The sequence below is a fragment of the Saccopteryx bilineata genome, chromosome 6 (assembly GCF_036850765.1).
Source record: "Saccopteryx bilineata isolate mSacBil1 chromosome 6, mSacBil1_pri_phased_curated, whole genome shotgun sequence".
NCBI classification, from domain to species: Eukaryota; Metazoa; Chordata; class Mammalia; order Chiroptera; family Emballonuridae; genus Saccopteryx; species Saccopteryx bilineata.
Window position 1 is genome coordinate 167,028,733 of NC_089495.1, and position 12,151 is coordinate 167,040,883.

The 12,151-nt window shown below is 42.8% G+C and overlaps 1 pseudogene; it reads right to left on the reverse strand.

Annotated features, from left to right (window-relative positions):
• Positions 1 to 10,146: 10,146 nt before the first annotated feature.
• Positions 10,147 to 11,066, reverse strand: LOC136309419 (protein KPLCE-like; annotated as a pseudogene).
• Positions 11,067 to 12,151: the final 1,085 nt, after the last annotated feature.

A 12,151-nucleotide genomic window follows, 5' to 3' on the forward strand; every position in this document is an offset into this window, starting at 1 on the left:
CATTGTTAACTCATTTATTATATATTTAATAACATGCTATTTAGGTTCCTGGTGTTTGAAAGATTTTCAGTTTTTCTATTGTAGTTGATTTCTAGTCTCCTGCCATTGTGGTCAGAGAAGATGCTTGATATGATTTCAATCTTCTTAAATTTATTGAGACTTGTTTTCCATCCAAATATGTAGTCTATCCTCGGAAACGAACCATGAACACTTGAAAATAATGCATATTCTGCTACTCTGGGGTAAAATACTTTTAAGGTATCAATTAAATCCAGTTGATCTAGTGTGTCATTTAAGGCCACTGTTTCTTTGTTAATTTTCTGTCTGGCAGATCGATCCATTATTGATATTAGTAAGGTGTTAAATACCCTATTATTATTATATTATTGTTGATCTCTCCCTATATGTCTACCAAACTCTGCTTTATATGTTTAAGTGCTCCTATATTGGGTGCGTAAATATTTACAATGGTTATATTCTCTTGTTGGATTACTCTCTTTATCATTATGTAGTGACGTTCTTTGTCCCTTTTATTATAGCCTTATTTTTTTTCCCATCCCTTCCCTTTTAATCTATGCATATCTTTTGTTCTAAGGTGGGTCTCTTATAGACAGCATGTACATGGGTCTTGTTTTCTTATCCATGCAGCTACCCTATGTCTTTTGATTGGAGCATTTAATCCATTTACATTTAAGGTTATTATTGATGTGTGCTTATTTATTGCCATTTTATTCTTTAAACTTATAATTCTCTTTCTCTTTATTCACTTTTTTCTTTTCTCTTCTTATAACAGGCCCTTTAACATTTCTTGCAGTACTGGTTTGGCTGTAATAAACTCCTTGAGCCTTTTTGTGTCTTGGAAGCTCTTTATTTCTCCTTCAATTTTAAATGATAGCTTTGTTTGATAAGTTCTTGTTTTGCATCACTTTGAATATTTCTTTACAATTCCTTCTGCTCTGAAATGTTTCTGTTGAGAAGTAAGATGTCATCCTTAAGGGGCTCCTCTGTAGCTAATTAACTGCTTTTCTCTTGCAGCTTTTAGTATTCTTTCTTTGTCTCTTATCTTTGGCACTTTAATTATAATGTGTCTTGGTATGGACCTCTTTGGGATCATTTTTAATAGGACTCTCTGTGCTTCTTAAACTTGTGTGAATTTTTCCTTCATCAATTTAGGGAAGTTTCCAGCTATGATTTCTTCAAACAAGTTCTCTATCCCTTGTTCATTATCTTCTCCTTCAGGAACCCCTATGTTGCAGATGTTGTTTCTCCTCATGTTGTCACAGAGCTCTCTTAGAGTTTCCTCACACTTTTTGAGCCTCTTTTCTTTTTGCTGCTCTATTTCCATGCTTTCATTTATCTTGTCCTCTAAATTGCTGATTCAATCCTCCACTTCATCCAGCTTACTGTTGAGTCCTTCTAGTGCCATCTTAATTTCAGATATTATATTTGCCATTTCTGACTGGTTCTTTTTTTATGGTTTTAATGTCCTTTTTAATGCTTACTAAGTTCTCATTGTAATCATCCATTCTTACTCAAAGATCCTTGAAGATCCTAATAACCATTAGTTTAAACTCTGTGTCTGATAGTTTGGTTACTTCCATTTCATTTAACTCTTTTTCTGGGCTTTTCTCTTGTTGATTCATTTGGGTCATATTTCTTTGTTTGGCAATTTTGTCTGTGCATTAGATAGCTTGGCTCTGATTCTCAAATTTGTTGTGATAGCCTTATGAGGAAAGTGGACTCAGTGGTACTAACCTCCAGTCCACCTGACCTCCTTTTTCTAGGAATGTTTCTTGAAGGTTATATAATATTTACCATCCTATAATATGTGAATTTTAAATGCTGTTGGCCCTTTTATAGGTGGTATTAACTCTTCAGACTGGCTAGCTCAAAGAGCCAACCTTGATCATGGGTATTAGACATTGTGCAGGGTCTGTCCCTATGGGGCATAATTATTCTCATCAAGGTCTGCTGCCTGCTAGACTCTTATTTTAGGTATACGCTTGTGTGGCTAACTGAGTCTAGTGTTGGTGTAGTCTGCTATCCACTATTGGTTGTGTTAGTTCTGGGTCCTCCTGGATGGGGATCAGGTATGGATTGATGTCAGATGTTGTTTGTAACCCACCATAGCCAATCTACCTGGAGCTACTGCTCTGTTTTTTACTTGTGTCTGCATTTTCTGTGCCTGGGTGTGTGGGGGAGAGGCCAACCTGTGTATAAGAATCAGCTTCCTCCTGCTTAGAGCTGACAGCCACTCCGTAAAAGTTCCCAAGTTCTGTAAGGTTTGCTTCCACTTTTCAGCTGCTCTACCTCCTCTTGCAGCTGCCTGGTCTTCCCACAGAATCTTCTGTAGAAAGAATGCAGTGTGGGCTCAGATTGGCCTCACCCCACCAACCCCACCATAGGTTGCAAGTTTAGTGGGTTAGGGCATTTGAGGTCAAGATGACAATGTTAGTGACATTCCCTACTTCAGGGGTCTTTTGGTCAGAAGCTCAGTATGGAGAAAGTGACCCTTACTCCAGAACCTAATCCCTCAGACACTGCTGGATACTCCAATTCTATTTCTCTTCAGCAAGGTGAGCAGCAGGTTCAGATTGAGTGGGGCCAACAATCCCTTGGCAGAAGTTCTTTCAGCTGGTGAGTCCCTGGTCTCAGGGAGAAAGACTGAGAGAGTCCTTCACTGGGGCTGACTGTGCCCCCCCCCGAAAGTGACTAAGGCCCAACAATAGACTCAAAGGAACTTACACTTTGAATGTCTATGCTCTAAACCTTTCTCACTTCTTGTGGAACTTAGCCCTCCAAGGAAAGATATCCAAGACTTGGACCAGCTAATTATGAAGCTCTACCTCATCTAATGTATATGAGCTGCTGTGCAGGTGCTAACCACAGAAAGTGGAATTCACCTCTGCTAGATTTAGTGTCTGACATGTTCTCTAGTAAGGCTTGTTAGGTCCTGATCTGATGTAGTCTATAGCTGGCCATAAGATATGTTGGTTCTGGGCCTCTTAGAAGGAAACCTGGTGGAGCCTATGACTGGCCCTCACAACCTTTTTGGAGCTATAAGAAAACCAAGTTTATGGCTGCCTATGATGGTCTTAAGTGCACATGGAAGGACCAAGGTGCACACTTATGCTGATTTTTACCCACACTGGGCCTGGGGGATAATCAGCAAAAAGCCCAAGGTTCCCTGAGCTATGCCTCCTGCTGGCTCAATCTGCTAGCTGCTTGTTGGGCTTGACCCCTGAAGAAAATCTCTGGTAGAGACTAGGGGCTGGGGCAATTTGAGGATTAGGAAAGATAGTGCATGTGGTTCCCACTTCAAGGCCTCAGGTGTCAGTCTGTCCTGAATTTTTTCACAGACCTCAGTAGTGTGTGGACACTAGGAGTCTGGTGGGCATGGCCTCTGAAACCCAGAGATTTGGTCCTCCCACAGTCCCAACAGTTTCTATTGAATCTCCTATGAGGCAGAAGCACCAGTTATATTCTCAGGTTAGTGGGTGAACAGCTCCTGCCTCAACACTAGACAACTGAATCACTGTCATGCCACCTGCTTCCTGGCCAAGGCTGCTTACTTCTCACATAACTCACCCTCCCCAGGGTAGGGCAAGAGAGATTCCCGAGGGTGAGGCAATTGCTATTCCCCAGGCTGATGCTGTACAGAAGGGATTGCTCCATCCCAGAAAGATGCCGACTGCAGTATTAAAGAATAGTTCAGCATGGGGGTTCCAGTGGCTGTCCCCCCCACACACACACATCTCTCCCAGAGGCCACCAATTTCACACTCTCCTCATATGACTTTGGTCCTCTCAGCCCTCCCCCCACAAGCACTGAGGGTAAGTGGCAGTGAATGAGATTTTCTGTGTTGGCCTTTTAAAGGCCCTCAAAGTGTTCCTACATCTTTGGGACCGCACATTTCTTTCTTGTAGACAGAAACCTCGCCTCTTTTCACTGCCAAGTGCTATGTGGGCACCTCTTCTAGGCTCTGGTGCTCTAGGCTTAGGGTGCCCAGACTCGGGCTTGGGACCCACACCTCAGGGAAAACCTGTCTGCAGCTGAGAGTCCCTTCAGATCTTCAGCCACTACACACTCTTGAAGAGGGGACAGCCCTGTTTGCATCTCTGTTCTTCCTACTATTTCCAATGTGGCTTCTTCTGTGAATCCTTGGTTATAGATTTCCCTCTGTTTAGTCCTAAATTGGTTTTTCAGGTTGATTGTTCTTAAATTTAGTTATTACCTCAGTTTGGTCCTGGGAGGTGGCACTAGAACATCTGCTTACTCCGTCACCATCTTGGAATCCCCCCCAAAAAATTTTTCCATCTGTTTCAAGAGCTGCAGACTAAGTCTTATTAATTGTGTGCTTAATTCACATGGTCTGGTTTTAGTCTTTCTTATTTAATAATTAAAGTGCTAAATTTCTACTTTTTTGAAATTTATGAGGGCTTTCTTTTTTTTTTTTTTTTTTTTTTTTTTTTGTATTTTTCCGAAGCTGGAAACGGGGAGAGACAGACAGACTCCCGCATGCGCCCAACCGGGATCCACCTGGCATGCCCACCAGGGGCGACGCTCTGCCCACCAGGGGGCGATGCTCTGCCCCTCCTGGGCGTCGCTCTGTCGCGACCAGAGCCACTCTAGCGCCTGGGGCAGAGGCCAAGAAGCCATCCCCAGCGCCCGGGCCATCTTTGCTCCAATGGAGCCTTGGCTGCGGGAGGGGAAGAGAGAGACAGAGAGGAAGGAGGGGGGGGGTGGAGAAGCAAATGGGCGCTTCTCCTATGTGCCCTAGCCGGGAATCGAACCCGGGTCCCTCACACGCCAGGCCGATGCTCTACCACTGAGCCAACCAGCCAGGGCCTATGAGGGCTTTCTTTGTGCCTTAAAATGTGGCCCATTTTTTTGTGATTGTTATATGGTGTAGCATAAAATTATAGAGGATTTGTTATAGATATATAATGTGACCAATCTATCACATGTAAAATGGATCTATCTTATTAATTATCAATATTTTTACTTTTTTCTTTTTTGTAAATATATTTTTAATTAAATTATATATGTTTCAGGTGTATCATTCTATTAGACATCATCTGTAATATTTTTACTTTTATTTTGAAAAAATTCAGAACTGCAGAAAACTTTCAAGAATAATACCAAGGAACTCCCATGTATTCTTCACCAACTACTAACACTTTGCCATTTTGCTTCTGTGTGTTGTATGTGACCATTTGAGAGTAAGTTGCAGTTATGATGACCCTTCACTCCTTAATTTTCCAGTGTGTGTCTCTGAAGAACAAGAACTATCTCTAATATAACCAGAGAGCAAATATTAAATTCAGAAAATTGAGTATTGACACAATGTTGTTATATAATATCAAATACATCTAATATTATCTTTATTCACATTTAATCAGTTATTCCAATGTTGTCCTTCAAAATAGTATCTTTTCCAACCCAGAATCCAATCCAGTATCCTTACTTTTTGTTCTTCATAATCCTTACAATTGAGAGAGACTTGACAGAGCCATTTTAGGTCATGGTGTTTTGTGCATCTCCCCCTTGTATATTTTGCAGGCCTTGCTGTCTTTACTTTGATAACGATCAATATAGAAGCATTGGAGGGGGAGGCATTGAGTCCTTGCTTTTTCTAATCAGAAGTGCACAGAAGGTGTGCCTCAGCCATAAGGACACTCTTCAGGATGGGACCAGTTCTGAAGCTGACTTCTGCTAGGGCTGCATGGTGAGCAAACAGGTTTGGGGCCTGACGAGTGCAGCTGTGGGGCCACCACCTGTCCCCTGGGGAGCTCATTTTGAAGCCTAAGGGATCCATGGATCTGGAACTCCATTTCCAAAGCAAAAAAGACATACATCTGTGGATCTTCTGGGAATACTCTCATTAAGACATTTTCTGCCTAATATGGATAATGAGGACAACTTTTTAAAAGGGGTAAAAAAGTAAATTAAAACAGCCTAAAATAAACAGAAACAAATATACCTAACTGTATTTCAAATGAATAACATAACCACATGGGAGAAAAGAATTAAAAATAAAAGAACCTAGGTCACTTGAGTATAGTACCGTTTTTCTTTCTTCGGTCTGATTCCCAGAAGAACTACAAATATACATTGAGCCCTAATTAGAATGTCTGATCCTGTCAGTATAGCTTCACAATACTGAAGCTTTGTCTGCATTACGTAGGAGTGAGGAAATAATGGGGCCAGCCCCCCACTGTTGGGGAGGGGAGTTCAGATAGTCAGCTCTGTGCTGTCAGAATGGGGTAGGAGGTCTCAGGGTGAACATCTGGTGTTTAACACAGATAGACAGATAGACAAGAAGAAAAGAGAAGAAAGGAAGGATGAGAAGAATGGAAGGTGGGAGAGAGAGAGAAAAGGAAAAACAAAACAGAAAAGACAGGAAGGAGAGAGGAAGAAAAGAAATTTCACAGTTCAGATGGCCTAGAAACCATGAGCACCTCTATGTTCAGAGCTTGATTTCTGACTATCACTCCCCACTGGAAGGAACCAGGGCTCCTTGTAGAAATGGTTGATTTTAGAGAAAGTAGGAGATGAATCTGGAATACCTGGCTGTGCCAGGACACATAATGAAGTGCTCAAAAAGTAGGGGATGCATCAAAGTGACACAAGAGCAGCTTGAAAGAACACCTCCTGGGAAAACTATGACAATCTGAGCACCGAAATATAATAACGGCTTATAATCCTTTGAATAAAATAAGACTATATGAGTCCATATGGATATTTTTTAATTATTTATATCTTGAGATAAGTCAATTAAACAATTAAAAACTTCAATTAAACTATTAAAAACGACTAGAGTAGCAAGAATCTCTTTAAAAGGCCCTTTAGCCAGCCAGCTGAAGCTCTCATCAGTGAGAGGGCAAAGCTGGATACTTCCGCTCCCGAGAAGTCCTCCTGAGGAGCAAGGCTACAAACCGAGGTGCCCAACTGTGATCTCGAGGAAGAAGGCCAAGGCCACAGAGCTTCAGGCCCTGCCTCAACCGGGCCCACTGCATCTCTGCAAAGGGTGGGTACTTGGCTTCATTCCTGACCACCCTCGTTTAAAGGGATCACCTTATTTAGTCAGGTTCACCCAGATAATCTCCCCTGTGATGAATTCAAAGTCAACTGACAGTAACCCAATCATAGCAGAAACATCCCATTATATTCATAGTCCCACCCACACTTGACAGGAGGGATCATAGAGGAATGTACAGCATAGGGGCTAGAATCTTGGGGACCACCACAGAATTCTGCTTACTACTGGTGACAGGAGAAAATGAGCTGGAAATACAGTATCACTATGGATAATCTACCATATGAATGATCCAAAGTGACTTACACGCTACAACCTAGCTACTATGTTTAAAATTTTTTTTGAAAAAGAACATCAATAACACCTGTAATAATTTATCTTAAGAATATGATTTAAAATATACACAAATGTATGTACAAAATAATGACTACAATGTTGGTTATAAAAGTGGAAATTGGAAAGTAAATATCAGTCAGCAGGGGCCTAGTGAACTAAATGATGGAGCATGATTTTAATGCCGGGTCTAGATTTACTGATATGGAAAGGCAACCTAGAGAGCTACTCAAATGAAAAAGCAGCCCACAGAGCAGTGGATACAGAATAACTTCAGTTATTTTATTTTATTTTATTTTATTTTATTTTATTTTATTTTTTAAGTGAGAGGAGAGGAGATAGTGAGACAGACTCCCGCATGTGCCAGACCAGGATCTATCCCTCAACCCTATCTGGGACTAATGCTGGAATCAACTGAGCTATTTTTAGCACCTGAGGATGACATACTGGGACCAATAAGCCTGGGCTGATTTTCAAACCAATCGAGCCACTGGTGCAGGAGGAGAAGAGAAAGAGAAAGGGGAGAGGGAAAGGGGGAGAAACAGATGGTCGCTTCTCCTGTGTGCCCTGACCAGGAATCAAACCGGGACATCCATATGCTGGGCCAACACTCTATCCACTGAGCCAGCTGGACAGGGCCAGTTATTTTATTTATACACACTTATATCTATGCATTTGAAAATCAAGAAGCATATATATATATATCAAACTATTAATAGTTTTAATCTCTGGGGGTGGGAGTACAGAGGTGCCTTTCTTATTTTACTTTATACTTTTGAATTATTTAATTTACTTTCAATAAGCATTTAATTTTCTTATAATTAACAGCAAAAATTAAGCTATTTCTACTTTGAAGAAAAAAATAGGGAATTTTAGGGGAGGATATTATTTTTTCTTTTTGTCACTAAATTACATTCCAACCTTTTTCTCTCCCATCTTCAACTTTTCATGCAAACTTATCAAGAAATACTAAATTGAGTGTTTTCTAAGAAAAAATAATTTTAGTTTTTTGCTGATGAGTGAAATGTCCCTGAAATATATCAAATGTGTGTAACTACAGAACATGTAGCATAATTTTCACTGAAAGTAAAAGACCACAATATATATTTCTAGAACAACATGGTGATAATCTCAAGCTAAACCAAAATCATTTATGCACTACAAAACTATTACTTGCTTATCAGTTTCTGATTAATTTACTTTTGAAATTTGCTTATTCCTTCTGTTAAGACATTGCTAAAACCATCAGCCAGTTCATCTTTAAGAAAATGAACACTGGCTCTGGTGTCATATTGATTTCTCAACGTGTCATTACAGTTAAGTTATTCTACGCCAAACAATGCTAATACTCTGAAATAATAATAGATTTCAGCCTTGCTAGAGTATTAGCTTCCAACATGTGGCTGTCTTTGCATGTTAAGAATTAATACAACCTGCCAGGAGCTTCTCATCAGCTGGCCTCCCAAGTTTTCTTACACAGGGTGTGTGCTTATCATTCAGACCTGTTTCATCCAAATAATTTTGCAAATTAATCATGTTTTGGAAAAAAAAATTTTTAAATATGTATATATATGACCTTAACGTGTGCAAGATGCCAACTCTGACTGCTGTGAGCAATGGGTATTCAAGATCCAGACAAGCAGCCGCTGTCCTCCAGGAAGCTCAGACAATTCAGTGATGCAGGCAGTGCCCTGGAAATCAACCATTAAAGGTCATTATATAAATACTGCTTCTGCAAAAGCTCAGTTGTCCTCACTTCCCCTAAGATGAAGAGCCATACTTGACTCCATCGAGATGGTGGAATCCTTTCTTGGGTGACACAATACTGTGTAACTGCAACAGTCTACATGCTGTCCTCGACTGTTCAGCTTGCCATTCGGCTAGACTGTAAAGTGACAATAGCACCAGGGCACCATCTGTCCCGCCCAGGTGTGTGTGTTCTGCGCTGTGCTCAGCTCGCTGAGGGAGGTGGAGGGCAGGGGAAGGCCAGTGTCTCAGCTCCTGTCTGTTTCCATCATGGAAAGCGCCTTCCGAGTCTCTAAAATCGGGTTTTGTACCAGGCACCCTTGTGCCATTATGTGCCACTCAGCAAGATGGCAAGCTGCCTATATGTGTTTGTGTGGGAAACAAACAGCATTTTTGCCTGAAACAGTTTAGTCCAGGTGAGCGCAGCCCTAAACAAGGGTTGCCTCTGCTCCTGGTGAGAATTCCTTCGGGCTGAGAACTCCATTCCTTTAGGTTCAGACTCTACATGGAGAACTAGACCTCAGTGACAAGCAGCAAGGAGAGCAAACGTCCAGCCAACTTTAGAAAATATTTGAGAGCCAACAGATGTCTCCAAGGTTCTCAGGCTGCTTGTCTTCTCCTGATTTTCTGTAAAGAAACAGGCCTGAGCCAGCAGATGTTGTGCATATTCTCACAAATAGTCCATAAAACATGCATGTATCCTTTGCCTTAAAATGGCAGAGATGGGCATTTCAATGGTTATACATGTATTAAAGAAAGGTCGTCTAGTTGCCCTACCTAACATTCCAGGTGGAAAAAAATGATTAAAATCAGAGTTTAAAGTAATTTCTTTTTTTTGCATTCAAACTTTATTCTTGCCAAAGTTTGGGGGCTGCGCTAACTCTGGCAGGCTGCCTTGATAAAGAAGCAAGTGCAGAGATGAACCGATGAGGTTCTCCGTCACTAGGAAAACAGGGAGGGGCAGGGCTGGTGTAATTCCAGAAGGTAAGGCAGGCAGTGAATTCGGGGCCAGAGCTGTTTTTCTGCATTTAAAGGCAGCAGTCATCCTCATGATCACGGCACGCAGGGTCTTGGGACCTCATGGGAATAATTCCCAAACAGCCGCACCCAGAGCAGCAGCGCCCATGGCTGCAGCACCTAGACCCCTCACAGCAGCCAGCTGATCCTGAGCTGCAGCTCTGGGGCCGCTGGGCCCAGCGTCTCAGGGGACTCACCCCGAAGGTTCAGGGAGCCAGGCAGCTGTGGCTGATGGAACAGGGAGCAGAGCATGGATCAGGGACGCAGGCCTGGGTGGCCGAGCCACTTGCAGAAGCCTGACTGTAGTAGGTCTGGCAGGGAGAAGGACCCTGAACATAGCATGTCTGTGTCTGGCAGGGAGGTGGGCATTTCACGTAGGTCATCTGGCATGGAGCTGGGCACTCCACATACGTAGGGCAGGGAGGTGAGCATTTCACGTGGGTCATCTGGCATGGAGCTGGGCACTCCACATACGTAGGGCAGGGAGGTGAGCATTTCACGTGGGTCATCTGGCATGGAGCTGGGCACTCCACATACGTAGGGCAGGGAGGTGAGCATTTCACGTAGGTCATCTGGCATGGAGCTGGGCACTCCACATACATAGGGCAGGGAGGTGGGCATTTCACGTAGGTCATCTGGCATGGAGCTGGGCACTCCACATACATAAGGCAGGGAGGTGGGCATTTCACATAGGTATCTGGCATGGAGCTGGACACTTCACATACGTAGGGCAGGGATCTGGACACTTCACACAGGTTTGAGGTGGACATGGAGTTGGGCATTTCACACAGGTTTAAGGTAGGTACAGAGCTGGGCATTTCACGGAAGTAACGTTGGTACTTTGTACATCCCCCAATCCAGAACCTTTTTTTTTTTTTGAACCTTTCAAACAAGATGGAGGGAACTGAACCTGCTTTTGCTGTTCACACATCTTTCTTTGGTTCTGAAAATCCGGGGCTCTTGCGGGGGAGAGCTAAGAGGACTGGAGTTACAAGAGGAGAGTGTAAAGTTGGAGGCCCACGGAGAGACACTGTGGGGGACAGCCCCCAGGACCCCCGTGCTGAATCATTCTCTAGTACTGCAGTCGCCATCTTTTTTGGGTGGAGCAAACCCCTCTGAGTGGCCTAAAGTAATTTTTTTTGTTTATTTGACTAATACAGTTTGAAGCAGCCAGCTGCAGGTTTGAAATTTCCTGGACAGGTATAGTTTATCATAGAAATTAACATGAATTTTGTCCTGTATAATATATCTGTAGTGTTCGTTTCAAAAATGCAATGTCAGGGGAAAAGAGGGGATCCCTTACCTGTTTTCTTGCATAACCAGCAGGTGCTATCCTTACACACTCTGTGGGTTTTGGAAAGCCGGCCCCTAGCAAAGACAACTGCGGTGCACGTCAGAGCTGTCAGCTGGCCATTTCTCCCTTTGTCTGGGCATTGCTATGTTTTGAGAATCCAAACTTACAAATCGTGCATTAAGATAATTATCCTGGAAAATGCCTGTCTGTGCAGGCACACACATGCACCTGCACACACACACACATGCACACACACACACCTGCATGCACACGCGCACACACCTACCTTGTACTCACACCACAAATGATGTCTACACCAAGTTGGAAAGCCTGGCAATAAAGGACACCAGAGAGCAGCAGCATTTGACTTAACGATAAGTGAACTCAAACCAAGCAGACCACATTGATCTCAGACCACACCTAATTATAAAATTGCCATCATCCTGTCTCCTGGTATTGTCCCTGCCATTGCTTTTTGGGTGGTTTTTCTGATGCCTCCTCTACAGTCTGATTTTTGCTACAATACCATTTTTTAGAAGTTCCTTGCTTTCCAGTGAACACCTGTCCCATGGGTTCCTCGCTCTTCCTGTCATCTTGTATATGAGCCTGGTCTCATTTTCTCAGGTCGCCAACTGCACTTCAGTCCCACTCCTGTTCTTCTCCCCAGTGTCGCAATGTCATGTCCATCCCATGCTCCTTGGGCCAGAGCAGCAGTTCTCAAC